Source organism: Hyperolius riggenbachi, chromosome 10 (assembly GCF_040937935.1).
Source record: "Hyperolius riggenbachi isolate aHypRig1 chromosome 10, aHypRig1.pri, whole genome shotgun sequence".
Taxonomy (NCBI): Eukaryota; Metazoa; Chordata; class Amphibia; order Anura; family Hyperoliidae; genus Hyperolius; species Hyperolius riggenbachi.
Window position 1 is genome coordinate 55,525,777 of NC_090655.1, and position 13,756 is coordinate 55,539,532.

A 13,756-nucleotide genomic window follows, 5' to 3' on the forward strand; every position below is an offset into this window, starting at 1 on the left:
GCGTTCACAGTGGGCGCTGCATTGAATTTCCTGTGAAAACCTGAATGCAAATTATGCAATGGAAAACTGGCACCGCATGAGGGACAGACATGTTATTTTTTGAGGATAAGTTGGAGATCTACCTAATTATTTTGGTTATGGAGAGGGACTTTATTTAAAATGACACTGAAGCGAAAAAAAAACCTAATGATATAAAGATGAATTGGTTGTGTAATACGGAAAATATATAGAAAATTAGTAGCAAAGAAAATAGTGTAATATTTTTATTTTCAGGCATATAGCTTTTTTTTTTTTTTTTTTAACATTGCATCATTCTCTAATAATTGCAGTTTCCACATTACACTCAGCATTTTGAACTTTCTCTGGAGAAAAAAAAAACATAAACAAAAAAGAAACAATGAGAAACAGTTGAGATAATTGCTTCAAAAGACAGTGCTGTCCACAACAGTCGCAGAGCTCACAGAAGCTCCTTTGTATAGATAACAACTGAAGTTTCTTAACTCTTCCTGTACTGCAAACAATATGAGACTCATACCTGTGCTAATAACGTTTATTTCTTAGCACTACAACACATACAAATCATTATATCATAAGTTTATTTTCACTCAAGAGATGGGAACCATGCCTAATTAGTAGCTGATACCCTCTTTCCTGGGAGAAATCTTTACCTTCAAAAAGTCAAATATCACTGTTGAAGGCACCCTAGGTATATCACTTATACAACTATAATGTTCAAGGTAAGACATATTGGCTATCATTCATAAAGCATTTCCGCATGCGGAAATGCTAAAAACAGCTGACTTTACCGACCACTCGGCAAAGTCAGCATTCATAAAGGCTCTTTCCGCATGAAAAAATGACACTAACGAGCAGAGTGATAAATCACCGCCTTGTGCGGTGATTATCGGAACAAATGTAGCAAAATGTTCATTCATGAAGAACACCGCAAGCGGTGTCAGGTCGGGAAGTCCCGCTCCCTCTGATGTGGCGATACCAATGCAAGTGAATGGAGACACACAGACCTCCCAGGCAGCTGCAGCAGAGCGGAACACGGAGAAATGTATCAACTCTGCAGCTTCCGTGTCTCCACCTGCCTACCGCCTGCCTATCGCCAGCCTAGTTCGGGGAATCTCCGCAGTGCTACCGCACATGGATACTTTTCTGTGAATGCCCACCCAGAAGTCTAAAATACCGCCAGCGGTGTTTTCCCGCACTGATTCCCCTTACCGACAGCCTCTTTATGAATGATAGCCATTGTGTCCTACCTTGGCCTGGTTTTACATCACAGGAGCCTCTAGGCACAGATGTCCTGGCATCTTACACTTCGCCCTCCATGAACCTACAAACTCCCACCAAACCGAACCGCAAGTGTGCTGGACCAGCTGTCACTTCTCCCTTACTTACCTTGCTCGTCACAGGTAGCTACAGGTGTCCCTTAGTATTAGGTAGCCAGAGCTATCCTCAGTATTAAGTAGCTAGAGGTGCCCCCAGGTATTAGGTAGGTAGCTAGAGGTGCCCCAACTAAAGGGAGATCTGTTCAGTGGAATGCTGATACCTCTCATTTACACTCTGCTCGGGACTCTGCACAGGAAAAGAGGAAGCGAGGCACTAGGAGAGGGGAGTGAGCTGCCCTTCCGTCATCAGGCGCCTGTAGGCATGTGCCTACATTGCCTTATGGTAAATCCAGCCCTGGTCCTACCTTCTTTGAAGAGCAAACCAGTTTTGAATGGAATAAAATGTATGTAATGCATGTCTTATGTACATGAATAAATATTATTCCATTCAAACTTGATTTGTTCTTCAAAGGAGTCAGTCAGTGGCATGGCACCTGTCACAGGCAGCCAGGTGCTCCATCCTCTTGTCAGTTTTCTTTTCTCTCCTTCTGGCAGGCCCGTCTCTGCTCTGTTATGTCAGGTTGGCAACAAGTCATGTGACAGTTGCCATGGAGACCTTAAGCTTCCTGCCAGTGCAGTTTCTAGGCTAAAATGCACGCAGGGCGAGGGTGTAAAAATTGCGCCCCCCCCCTGGTATAGGTAGCCAGCTATAGGTCCCCCCCAAGTATAGGTGGCCAGGCATAGGTGAGCCAGTAAAGTTGCCCCCCGTATAGGTTAGCCAGGTAGTTGCCTCCAGTATAGGTAGCCAGTATAGTTGCCCCCAGCATAGGTTAGATAGGTAGGTACCCCCAGTATAGGTTAGTTAGGTAGGTGCCCCCAGTATAGGTAGCCAGTATAGTTGCCACCTGTATAGGCTAGCTAGGTAGGTAGGTGCCCCCAATACAGGTTAGATACGTTCCCCCCGTATAGGTTAGATAGGTAGCTGCCCCCCAGTATAGGTTAGATTAGGTAGCTGCCCCTCAGTAGAGGTTAGATTAGGTAGGTGCCCCGAGTATAGGTTAGATTAGGTATGTGCCCCCAGTATAGATTAGATAGGTAGCTGCCCCCCAGCATAGGTTAGACAGGTAGCTGCCCCCCAGCATAGGTTAGATAGGTAGCTGCCCCCCAGTATAGGTTAGATAGGTAGCTGCCCCCAGTATAGGTTAGATAGGTAGCTGCCCCCCAGTACAGGTTAGATAGGTAGCTGCCCCCCAGTACAGGTTAGATTAGGTAAGTGCCCCCCAGTATAGGATAGATAGGTAGCTGCCCCCAGTACAGGTTAGATTAGGTAGGTGCCCCCCAGTATAGGATAGATAGGTAGCTGCCCCCAGTATAGGTTAGATAGGTAGCTGCCCCCCAGTATAGGTTAGATAGGTAGCTGCCCCCCAGTATAGGTTAGATAGGTAGCTGCCCCCAGTATAGGTTAGATAGGTAGCTGCCCCCCAGTATAGGTTAGATAGGTAGCTGCCCCCAGTACAGGTTAGATTAGGTAGGTGCCCCCCAGCATAGGTTAGACAGGTAGCTGCCCCCCCAGCATAGGTTAGATAGGTAGCTGCCCCCCACTATAGGTTAGATAGGTAGCTGCCCCCAGTATAGGTTAGATAGGTAGCTGCCCCCCAGTACAGGTAAGATTAGGTAGGTGCCCCCCAGTATAGGATAGATAGGTAGCTGCCCCCAGTACAGGTTAGATTAGGTAGGTGCCCCCCAGGATAGGATAGATAGGTAGCTGCCCCCAGTACAGGTTAGATAGGTAGCTGCCCCCCAGTATAGGTTAGATAGGTACCTGCCCCCCAGTACAGGTTAGATTAGGTAGGTGCCCCCCAGTATAGGATAGATAGGTAGCTTGCTCAGTATAGGTTAAGTAGGTAGGTGCCCCCTCATAATGGCTGGGGGAGCCAGAGCCGCGGGGAGGGCAGCCCGACCTCTTCCTCCCTCTCCTCTCCCGGCCGCCCTCCGTGCTCCCCCCTCGGACTGCAGCAGAGTTAGCGCGCAGGGAAGCGCTGCTATACACAGTTACTCACCTCCCTGGATCCGATCGCCGCTCACGCCCTGCTGGTCTCCTCTCTGCAATGTAGCCGCTGATACACACGTCACGCTGCTTCCTGTGTAAACAGGAAGCAGCGTGTGTATCATCAGTGGCTACATTACAGAGAGAAGACCAGCAGGGAGCGATCAGATCCAGGGAGGTGAGTAACTGTGTATAGCAGCGCTTCCCTGCGCGCTAACTCTGCTGCAGTCCGAGGGGGGAGCACGGAGGGCGGCCGGGAGAGGAGAGGGAGGAAGAGGTCGGGCTGCCCTCCCCGCGGCTCCGGCTCCCCCCGCTATCACAGCGCCCCCCTTCCTCTGCGCCCAGGGCAGCGGCACGGGCCGCACGGCCGTAGAAACGACCCTACTTCCTGCCTCTCTGCATCTTGTTGGCACCTGGGTCCCTGCATCTCTCAGTGGCCAGTGACTGACACAGTAGGGGCTCGTTTTCACTTTAAGCAATGCAGAGCCATGCGTGGCTCAGCATGGCTGTACATTGTGCGTCACCCCCGGGCCCCGGGGGGCAGAGCTTGCGATCGCATTCATTATACTGAATGGGATGGAGGGCCGGATCATCCTGAAATGCAGGCAACCGTGTGCTGTGGTTCAGCTGTGAATCGCAGTACATGAGTGGAAACATCAGACAGTGCAGTCTATGCACTCTCTGATGTCCCTGCGATCACAGCTGAAAGCAAGCATATGGAAATGAGCCCTAAATGGGAGGAAGTCTAGGGGAAAGTGCAGTGGGGCACAGATAATGCTAGTAAAACAAGGTGTGTGTGCTTGAGCACCCAGAACGCCCCATGTGCGTGCCCTTTGAGAACCACTGCCTTACCAACATTGCTAAGCTCATCCAGATGCCCAATACTAGCCTCCCTACTTACAGTATTGTAACTAAAGTGGATCCGAGATAAACTTTTACTCATTGCATAATTGTGTTCCTTTCATATAGTTTATAGGGCATTCCTCCAGCCAAATACTTTTTTTGGTTTGTTTTAATACTCTAACTCCCTATAAACTAAACAAGCCTCGCCCACAGCTTTTTCACAGTGCCTTGGCACTGTAACAAAGGCTTATGGGAGCTCAGTCTGAGCAGGAGGAGGAGGAGGTTACTAGCCAGAGATTTCAGTGGTAGAGGTGAGGAGGAGAGGGGACTGAATTTACACATAGGCAAGCTGATAGCATCTCCAGCCTGTGACAATGTGACAAACAGAACATGGCTGCCCTCATTGTATCACCGGAATAAATGATCATAAACTGTTGAAGCTGTTTGCAGCTAGATTTGCTGTGTAAACTATATAAACTTTAGATAGTTTTTCATCTCGGTTTCCGCTTTAAACTCCAGACTGACACCTAACCCTAACCTCCCCCTAATGTTAAAGGGAACCTAAACTGAGAAGGATATGGATTTTTCCTTTTAAAACAATACCAGTTCCCTGACTCTCCTGCTGATCCTGTGTCTCTAATACTTTTAGCCACAGCCCCTGAACAAGCATGCAGATCAGGTCCTCTGACTGAAGTCAGACTGGATTAGCTGCATGCTTGTTTCAGGTGTGTGACTTAACCACCACTGCAGCCAAAGAGATCAGCAGGACTGCCAGGCAACTGGTATTGTTTAAAAGGAAACATCAATATGCCTCTCAGTTTAGGTTCCCTTTAACCCCTTTCTAAAGCCTAATACTAACCTCCCTCTAACATTAACCCACACATAATGCCTAACACTAACATCCCTTAACATTGACCCTGTCCTGTTGCCTATCTCTATCTTTTCCCTCTGACAACCCATTCCTGATGCCTAGCCCTTACCTTTTCACAATGTTAACCCTTTCTTGATGCCTAATCCTAACCTCCTTCTGGTGTTAACCCCATCCAAATTCCCCTCTAATGCTAACCCATTCCTGATACCTAACGCTACCCCCACTAGTGAAAGTCCCTTCCTGATGTCTAACCCTATCTACACTATTGTTGACACCTTCCTGGTAGTGCAACTTTCTAGCCCTAACTGATAAAACCAATCTCCCCCATCCTATTACTCACTTAGTTAGCACCAACCCTCCTTCCTAAATGACTCTCAAATCTAACCGAGAAACCTGAACAGATATCCAATTTGTCGTCATTAATCATGGTTATGAATCTAAGGGTTGTTTCACACCAAGAGCGCTTTTGAAGAACATTTTTGATTACCAGCACTTTCCAGTGTTGTGAAAAGCACTTGCACAACGACATTATGTGGGCTATTTCACAGCAGATAATCTTTTTGTATTAAAATCGCAAAAACGCTGCATGTAGCATTTTTGGAATGAGTGTGATTCTGTAACTAGCATAGAAAAGCCAAAGCATGCAAAAAAATCGCCATAAAATCAATCCAAATGTGTCAATTGCTAGCCCCAAACACTGCTGATATCTTAAACTACAGCTAAATAATAACAGCCAGCTTGTGTCAATGCGGTTTTTAACGCTATGTAACGGTGAGGGACAGGAGCCCCCCTTCCCTCTTTGGAGTCATATCGCAGTGTGGCCGCAGCCGTGGTTGAGCATAACATGTTGCGGTCAAGGTCGGACTTTTTGTGCCCCTAAGTGGAGTACATTGTAACTCATTTTTCTTGTGCAGCAGCGCTCCAGTAAAGAAGCCCCTTTATCTCAAGAACAGGTCCTTGTGCATCAGTTTCCCTATTTTATGCATGCTCCCCAATTTCAACCTCTTTTTTTCATATGTAGCATCCCCTCCTTCCTGTTCATTTGCCCCTTTGGGTTGCAGCCACCCAAGACCCAGGCCTTTTTAACCTTTCCAGAAATCCAGCCCTGGTCGCAGTTGTCTGCCACCGGGTAACACCACCACGTATCAGTGCTTGTCACGCGTGGTATTGCAACCGATGCAATTTGGCTGTATTTAACTTGAACCCAAACAGCGCAGCGCAGTGGATGGCAGACAGGACATTGAACTGCCCTACAAGTGCACAGCTCAGCCATCCATCTTAAAAAGGCATTATATAGCGAGGGCATTGGCTATCAAGATATATGTGTCAGGCACTAGTATTCAATGTTCAGAGTGATGTTATAGCTGCATGTGCAACAACAATTACCTATTTTAACAGTATGTACAGTATGTCTGTTGCAGGCTAGTACCAGCTTTGGCAGGTAGGGGGAGCTGTGTCTTTACTGTAAGAAAGAATATATTATAAAGAAAATTCTAAAAAAATAAATAAATAGAAGAATGTAGTGATTTGGAGGTCCGAGTTCAAAAGGCAAATCGCTGTGTGTTGTGTGACCGACAGCTGGAACATGAGGTGACACGTCGGTGTTGTATGATGTCAGGTTTGTGGAATGTGACCAAGGTGACGATGTGTTGTAAAATGAATGCTGCTGTGCGCATTGTTGACAAGTGTGCAGATCATCCATTGTGCGTTGTCTATTCAACGACATCTTCTTGAAAAAGGGTGAGAGGTAAAGACGGGGAAACGCCAGCGAGATTGGTCACGGGAGATCAAGAGATCTATCTCCTTGCGGAAAACTGACTCATTTAAACTAAACATTTTGCAAATAGAGAAAATGCCTTCAAGGCAAGGATGTAACTATGAAGCTTGGTACATACGATTGAGTGCTGTTTTGCGAAAGGAATGACGAGTCGGTAGAGAATTGTTCTTAAAAAACACCCGGGGTGAAAATAAACTAATGAAATAAATGATTGTATCTATCTTCCTACTCCTAAAAATGACTTGATATTTCAGTTTTATTTTATGTTTAACCTCTTGCCGACTGCTACATGCCAATTGGCACGAGCAGTGCGGCAGCCCCAGGACCGCTCCATACCGATTGGCGTGAGCGGCGCAAGCGCATCTCCGCTCTGATGATGAAGCTCTGCTCTGCCTCCAGTCTCACCGCTCAGAGACTGATAGACGACAAAGCCACTGTCTAATACCTATGTACAGCGCTGCGATCTAAGGCAGCGCTGTACTGGGGACAGCCATGTGGCACAGCTGTCCCCCTGGGGGAAAGAGCAGTGGGGCACAGATAATGCTAGTAAAACAAGGTGTGTGTGCTTGAGCACCCAGAACGCTCCAGAACCATCGCTGTGATAGAAAGACCGGGGGGGGGGGGGGGGGGGGAGGGGAATTACAATAATGTAATAAGAAAAAATAATATTTACAAAAAATAAACACACCTGGTGGCGATCTCACCCCACCAAGAGGGAGCTCTGTTGGTGGGGAGAAAAAGGGGGGAGGGGTGGTAGGGGGGTGGTGGAATCACTTGTGTGCTGAGTTGTGCGGCCCTGCAGCGAGGCCTTAAAGCTGCAGTGGCCTATTTAGTGAAAAAAATCCAGGTCACTAGGGGGTTTACCATCGCGGTACTTGAAGTGGATCTGAGATGAACTTTTATACATTGCATAATTGTGTTCCTTACATATAGGTTATAGGGCATTCCTTAAAGGATACCCCAACTGAAATGTGACATAATGAGATAGACATGTGTATGTACAGTGCCTAGCACACAGATAACTATGCTGTGTTCCTTTTTTTCTTTCTCTGCCTGAAAGAGTTAAATATCAGGTATGTAAGTGGCTGACTCAGTCCTGACTCAGACAGGAAGTGACTACAGTGTGACCCTCACTGATAAGAAATTCCAACTATAAAACACTTTCCTAGCAGAAAATGGCTTCTGAGATCAAGAAAGAGGTAAAAAAGGGGAATTTCTTATCAGTGAGGGTCACACTGTAGTCACTTCCTGTCTGAGTCAGGACTGAGTCAGCCACTTACATACCTGATATTTAACTCTTTCAGGCAGAGAAAGAAAAAAAGGAACACAGCATAGTTATCTGTGTGCTAGGCACTGTACATACACATGTCTATCTCATTATGTCACATTTCAGTTGGGGTATCCTTAAAGCCAAATACCTCGATCACAGCTTCTCCAAAACGCTAAGGCACTCGGACCCATGTAGCAAGGGCTTATAGGAGCTAAGTCTGGGCAGGAGCAGGAGGAGATAACTAGCCAGAGATTTCAGAGGCAGAGGGGAGGGGGGAGTGCATTTTTAACTGGCTGAGGGGTGGAGATGCAGTTGCAGATTACCTGTGTAATGATGACAAACAGAACATGGCCACTCTCATTGTATCACAGGAATAAATCATCTTAAACTGTTGAAGCGGTATGCATCCAGATTTACTGAGTAAAATATCTAAACTTTAGATAAGATATATAGATGAGTTAATTGTTATCGTTAGTTTTTCATCTCGGATCCGCTTTAAGTGGTTAAATCTACTTTTTAAGTGTTAACTGTTTTATTGTTTTTGCTCAAAGACACATTCATTGAATTATGTTACAGCTAAAATCTATGAACTATTGACACTTTTTGTCTCTTTCCTGCTCTCAGAAGCCATTTTCTGCTAGGCAAGTTTTATACCACACTGTATTCACTTCCTGTCTGAGTCAGGACTGAGTCAGCAACTTACATACCTGATATTTAACTCTTTCAGGCAGAGAAAGAAAAAAAGGAAGACAGCATAGTTATGTGTGTGCTGGCACTCTCATCATGTCACATGTCACCTCGGGTAAGTGAATTTGCACAGGGCAGAAGGAAAACATAGAGAAATGTACCCTGTATGGATTTAGAGAGCTTAGCCTGTTCCATTCCCCTACATCTGTGTCTAAATCACTAGTTGCAATTTGATCTCTCCCCGTGTCACATGACTGCCATGGCAGAGATGGCAGTACAGGCTGTAAACAATATGTCTGCTTCCATGAATCAGGAAGTAGAAACAGTGCAGATTTATTTTAGGATTTGTATCGTCTGTAACAAAGAAATGTTTTTCTTTAAAGGTTATTATGCTGTTGTGTATCTTTTAGAGCAGAGAGGAAGTTCTGAGTTCAGGCTCACTTTAAAAGTGTTCCAACGGCAGTGAAAGACAGCGACAACGTCCATGTAGACGTTCTGGCAGATCGGTTAAAATGATAATCGGTGTTAGTCGTTTGTACCGAATGATGACAAGCAATCCATCCATTCAAACTACTCATTTTCCCTTCGAGGTCCTCATTTTGGTGCTAACGATCTGCTTAGCATTGTGAATGCATGACTTCATGCGTGGTGAGATCCATTTTCTCTGTTTAAATGGATCCGTTTGTTACATTGGGCCTCAGTATTTTATCTGGTTTTCTGATCCTTATCATGTTGCCACGTGCTCGGTTCCTGTCCCCGTATTTCGCCGCTATATAATTCTAAATAATAATATAATCAGTGAAGCTGGATTTACAGTGATCAGTTGCATAACGCATGCACTATAATGTTGTGTGAACTGCAATGGAGACTGGATATAGACTTTAATACACAGCCTGCATGCAGAGAGTTAGAATAATGTGATCTATTACTGTGAATAGGCCCATAGGCAAACGCAGGGGGATTACAGCTGCCCAGAATCCCCCCTCAGACCAGGGCTGGTGCAGTGTCTGGGGACAGGCACAAGTTGAGACACCAGAATATCTGCAGGTATCCTGCAGCTCCCAGCATTGCCCCCTTTTTTTCTCTGCTATAGTTGACTTTGGATGAAGCAGCAGCGTGTGTACAGAGCATGGAGCAGCAGCGTGTGTACAAAGCGTGGAGCAGCAGCATGTGTACAGGGCATGGAGCAGCAGCGTGTGTACAGAGCATAGAGCAGCTCTAGGGAACTTAACAGAGTCAGGGGTTGAGCACAGCCCTGTGCCCTGCTGTGTGAATGCTTCACTTTCCCCTTCATTAGCAATGTTGGCTGTCCTCATTATTATCTGCATCTAAACTGCTCCTGATCGATCCTGTCGTCGATCGGGAGCAGATCAGACATTTAAGAAATAATTGTCATATCCTGTCAGTCGGACAGGGAATTGCATGATGTGTACCCAGCATGTCCTACCATATTATTAAACTGTATTGTGCGTGGCTGAGGGAGAGCTTTCAGGAATCCCCACCTTGAGAATTGTTTGGGTAGTGAGTTCACATGCAAGAACTAGTCTGCAAAACAACTGAGCACTGTGAATGGGGCCTGAAGGAAAATGTTGTATTTTACAAGTCAAGCAAAATCACTACTACAAGTGCATGGCACTTGGAACTGATCTCTCTTCTGTCAAAGAGATATGATAATTATAATAACAGTCATTTGGGCAGATTGTGGCTACAACAAGCAGCCTCTCCCAACCAATGATTGAAACCATCAAGGACTCTTGTTGCTGGAAGCAGGAAATTTGGGTGCCCTGAGGCTAATGGACCCCATAGATCCTAATGCAAATATTGGCTATTCGTCTGGTAATTTTTGTCTTGAAAATTAGAACATTATAGTTTTTGAAATGTATTATATTTTGAACTTACAAATGATTCGTTTTTGAAAATTATCATTTTGAAATTGTGTTTAGTATTTACGCATTTTTAGGTATTCAAAATTATTGTTTCAAAATGTATCACTTTGAACATTATAAGGTTAGGAAGGGGGGTTTTAGGGTTAGGTGTCAGGAAGGAAGGTATTAGGGTTAGGCATCAGGAAGAGGGGGTTTAGAGTTATGCGTCAAAAAGGGGTCTTTAGGGTCAGGCATCAGAAAGGGGGCTTTAGGGTTAAGAGTCAGGAAGGAGGGTTAGGCATCAGAAAGGGGGCTTTAGGGTCAGGCGTCAGAAAGGGGGCTTTAGGATTAGGAGGCAAGAAGGAGAGTTTAGAGTTAGGCTTTAGGAAGGGGATTTAGGGTTAGGCGTTAGGAAGGGGGTTTAGGGTTAGGCATAAGGATGGAAGGTTTTAGGGTTAGATGCCAGGAAGAGCGATTTTAGGGTTAGGCATCAGGAAGGGGGGTGGTTAGGGTTAGGCATCAGGAAGTGAGTTTTAGGGTTAGGTGTCAGGATGGGAGGTTTCAGGGTAAGGTTTAAGGAAGGGAGGTTTAGGGTTAGGCATTGGAGGGATCTGTGTAAGAGTAGGGTTAGGTTAAGCTGTAGTACAATATCAGTAACATTTACCAATGCTTTTGCTTTAATATCTGTAAATATGTATTGTTTTCATTCGCCACCCAATTCACAACAGTATTTATCATTTACACTTATATTGGCCTCTCCCAGCATCCATTTTGCCTTGCGTCCCTCCCTATGTCATGCACGCCTTATTGCTACCTTGCATTGTACAGTATTATCTCCATTGTTTCATATGCGCCACAGTGCCCTATTTATCATCTCACGCTGGTAAGAGAGAGGTCACGGCACCCGTGTTAAAAGTTAAAGAGATTCTGACAAGCGGCATCCGCCAATAACATATATTTCATGCCTTTCTCCATGTCCCACTGGGGTTTCCGCACGCTGAGCATTTACATGTATTGCGCTTTCTTGCGAGCTCCAATGCATGAGGATATTCATCAGCATCCTCCCTTTATCTGTTCTGACTCCGGCCCGCTCCAGCGATCTGCAACCATTTACACTTCTGCAGGATAAGTGTTCATCGCACTATGGCTGACCATGAAATAAGCAATTTAGGCTCAGCCTGGATGGCCTGCCAGTTTAGAGAAGGTGGATGAGCGTTTATGACATTTGGAAAAACAGGTTCTCGCTTGGCTGGGTGCGCGAGCCGGCGTGCGGCAATATCATGACATTCAGACTGGTGGAGGAGAAGCATGTCATTATTTGCCCTGAAGACGGTGATAAAGGATAATCTTGGAACAAACTAACAGCGAGTTTTTTTTCATTGATGCGGGTCATCACATAAAGCAGACCTGACAATTGTAAAACGGGGAGATGTATGGGGACCCCAGGAGAAGACACCAAGGTCTTCTGCTTCTCCCTTCTTTACTTTGGGAGAAGACCTCTTTTTTCAGCTATTAAAGAGACACTGAAGCCACTTTAAAACTTGATTTTACCTGTTATTTAGCTTAAGGAATATGGGCAGTGCTAAAACGCCGCATTCCCGCGGCAGAACGAGGGTTTTATAACCCCCAAATCCTGGGACAAAAACCCATGACTTTCAAAGTCCTGGATTTTTGCTGCCCAGGGAGGCAGCACTTAGCGATGTAGCTCTGCCTCCATTAGCGTCAATTCTTTGCTGAATGCCACCTCTCCCCACCCCTCTCAGTGAAAGAACACTGAGAGGGGCGGGGAGAGGCGCGATCAGCTGGGATTGACGCGAGTAGAGGCAGAGCTACGGCGTTAAGCTCTACCTCTACAAGGAAGCGCTCCCTGGTTTTGCCCCAGGATTTGGGGGTTATAAAACCTCGGTCTGCCGCGGGAATGCGGCGTTTTAGCACTGGCCATATTCCTTAAGCTAAATAACAGGTAAAATCAAGTTTTTAAAGTTGCTTCAGTGTCTCTTTAAAAGCTGCATTCATCATGTAAAAAGGGTGCCAGGGAATTTGGCGAAGCAGGTGGTTTCGGCGCACGGAATGCCAAAACCGTGCGCCGCCGCAGCAGTAATGTTATACTACCCGGGGAGCATAAGGTATTTTGGGATTTCGGTGATCATTCGCCAGACCCCGAATTACTCCTCCCTCTGAGTTGATACGACTCGGAAGGGGAATAGTATTTAACGCTGCTGGGGGTTTGAGCTTGATGAAGATAATGGTTCACACCATTTCCAGGTTAAGAATCAGCTTTTATTGAAGATCCATAAAATGCTGTGTAGCAGCTACAGCCCGCTGTTTCAGGTTACATGCCCTTTTACAAACCGCTCAGCCTGATTCCTAATCTGGAAGTGGTGTGGACCATGATCTTCAACAAGTGCTACTTTCACCCTGTTGGTACAAAGGGTTGGTTCTCGCACACCCACTGAGGATTGCCGAGGTCCTGTTCCAATTTCTTGAAGCTCTGGGTTCGAGCGGCAGCAGAAGGTAAGCCATGGCTCACAACTGGCCCTCTTTTGGAGGAACAGTTCCTCTTTGGGACCCCTGTCTCTCTTTCTTCCAGATACAGATCTTTGTAAATATATCTTTTATTCTACTGAAAAAATGTGTTTTATTGACGCTAAACTTTATTCCCATCCTTTAAATTTATATATTTTTTTTATTTTCAAATGTTAATATGAAGTAAAATGGGCCAGGATAGAAAGGATCAGTGTGGTTTGAATTATGAAACAACAGATTTTTCTCATGGAATCTTTATGGTATGCGTGACTAGGGGGTGTGCCAGGGGTGTGGTCAGGGGTGTGGCAGGGGCATGGCTTAAGTGTCCCTTTTTCTTATCTCAAAAAGTTGGGAGGTATGGGTGAGCTGTCATTCACTTCACCCTGTGCCCAGCTCACCGGCGGCGTACACATACTTATGCAAATTTGGCTGCCTAAAATAGCTGCGAGTAGAATATCTGTTAATTTACAGATATTTTGCAGTGCAAATTCTGATAGTAGAATATCGGTAAATTATACAGATATTATACTACAGCT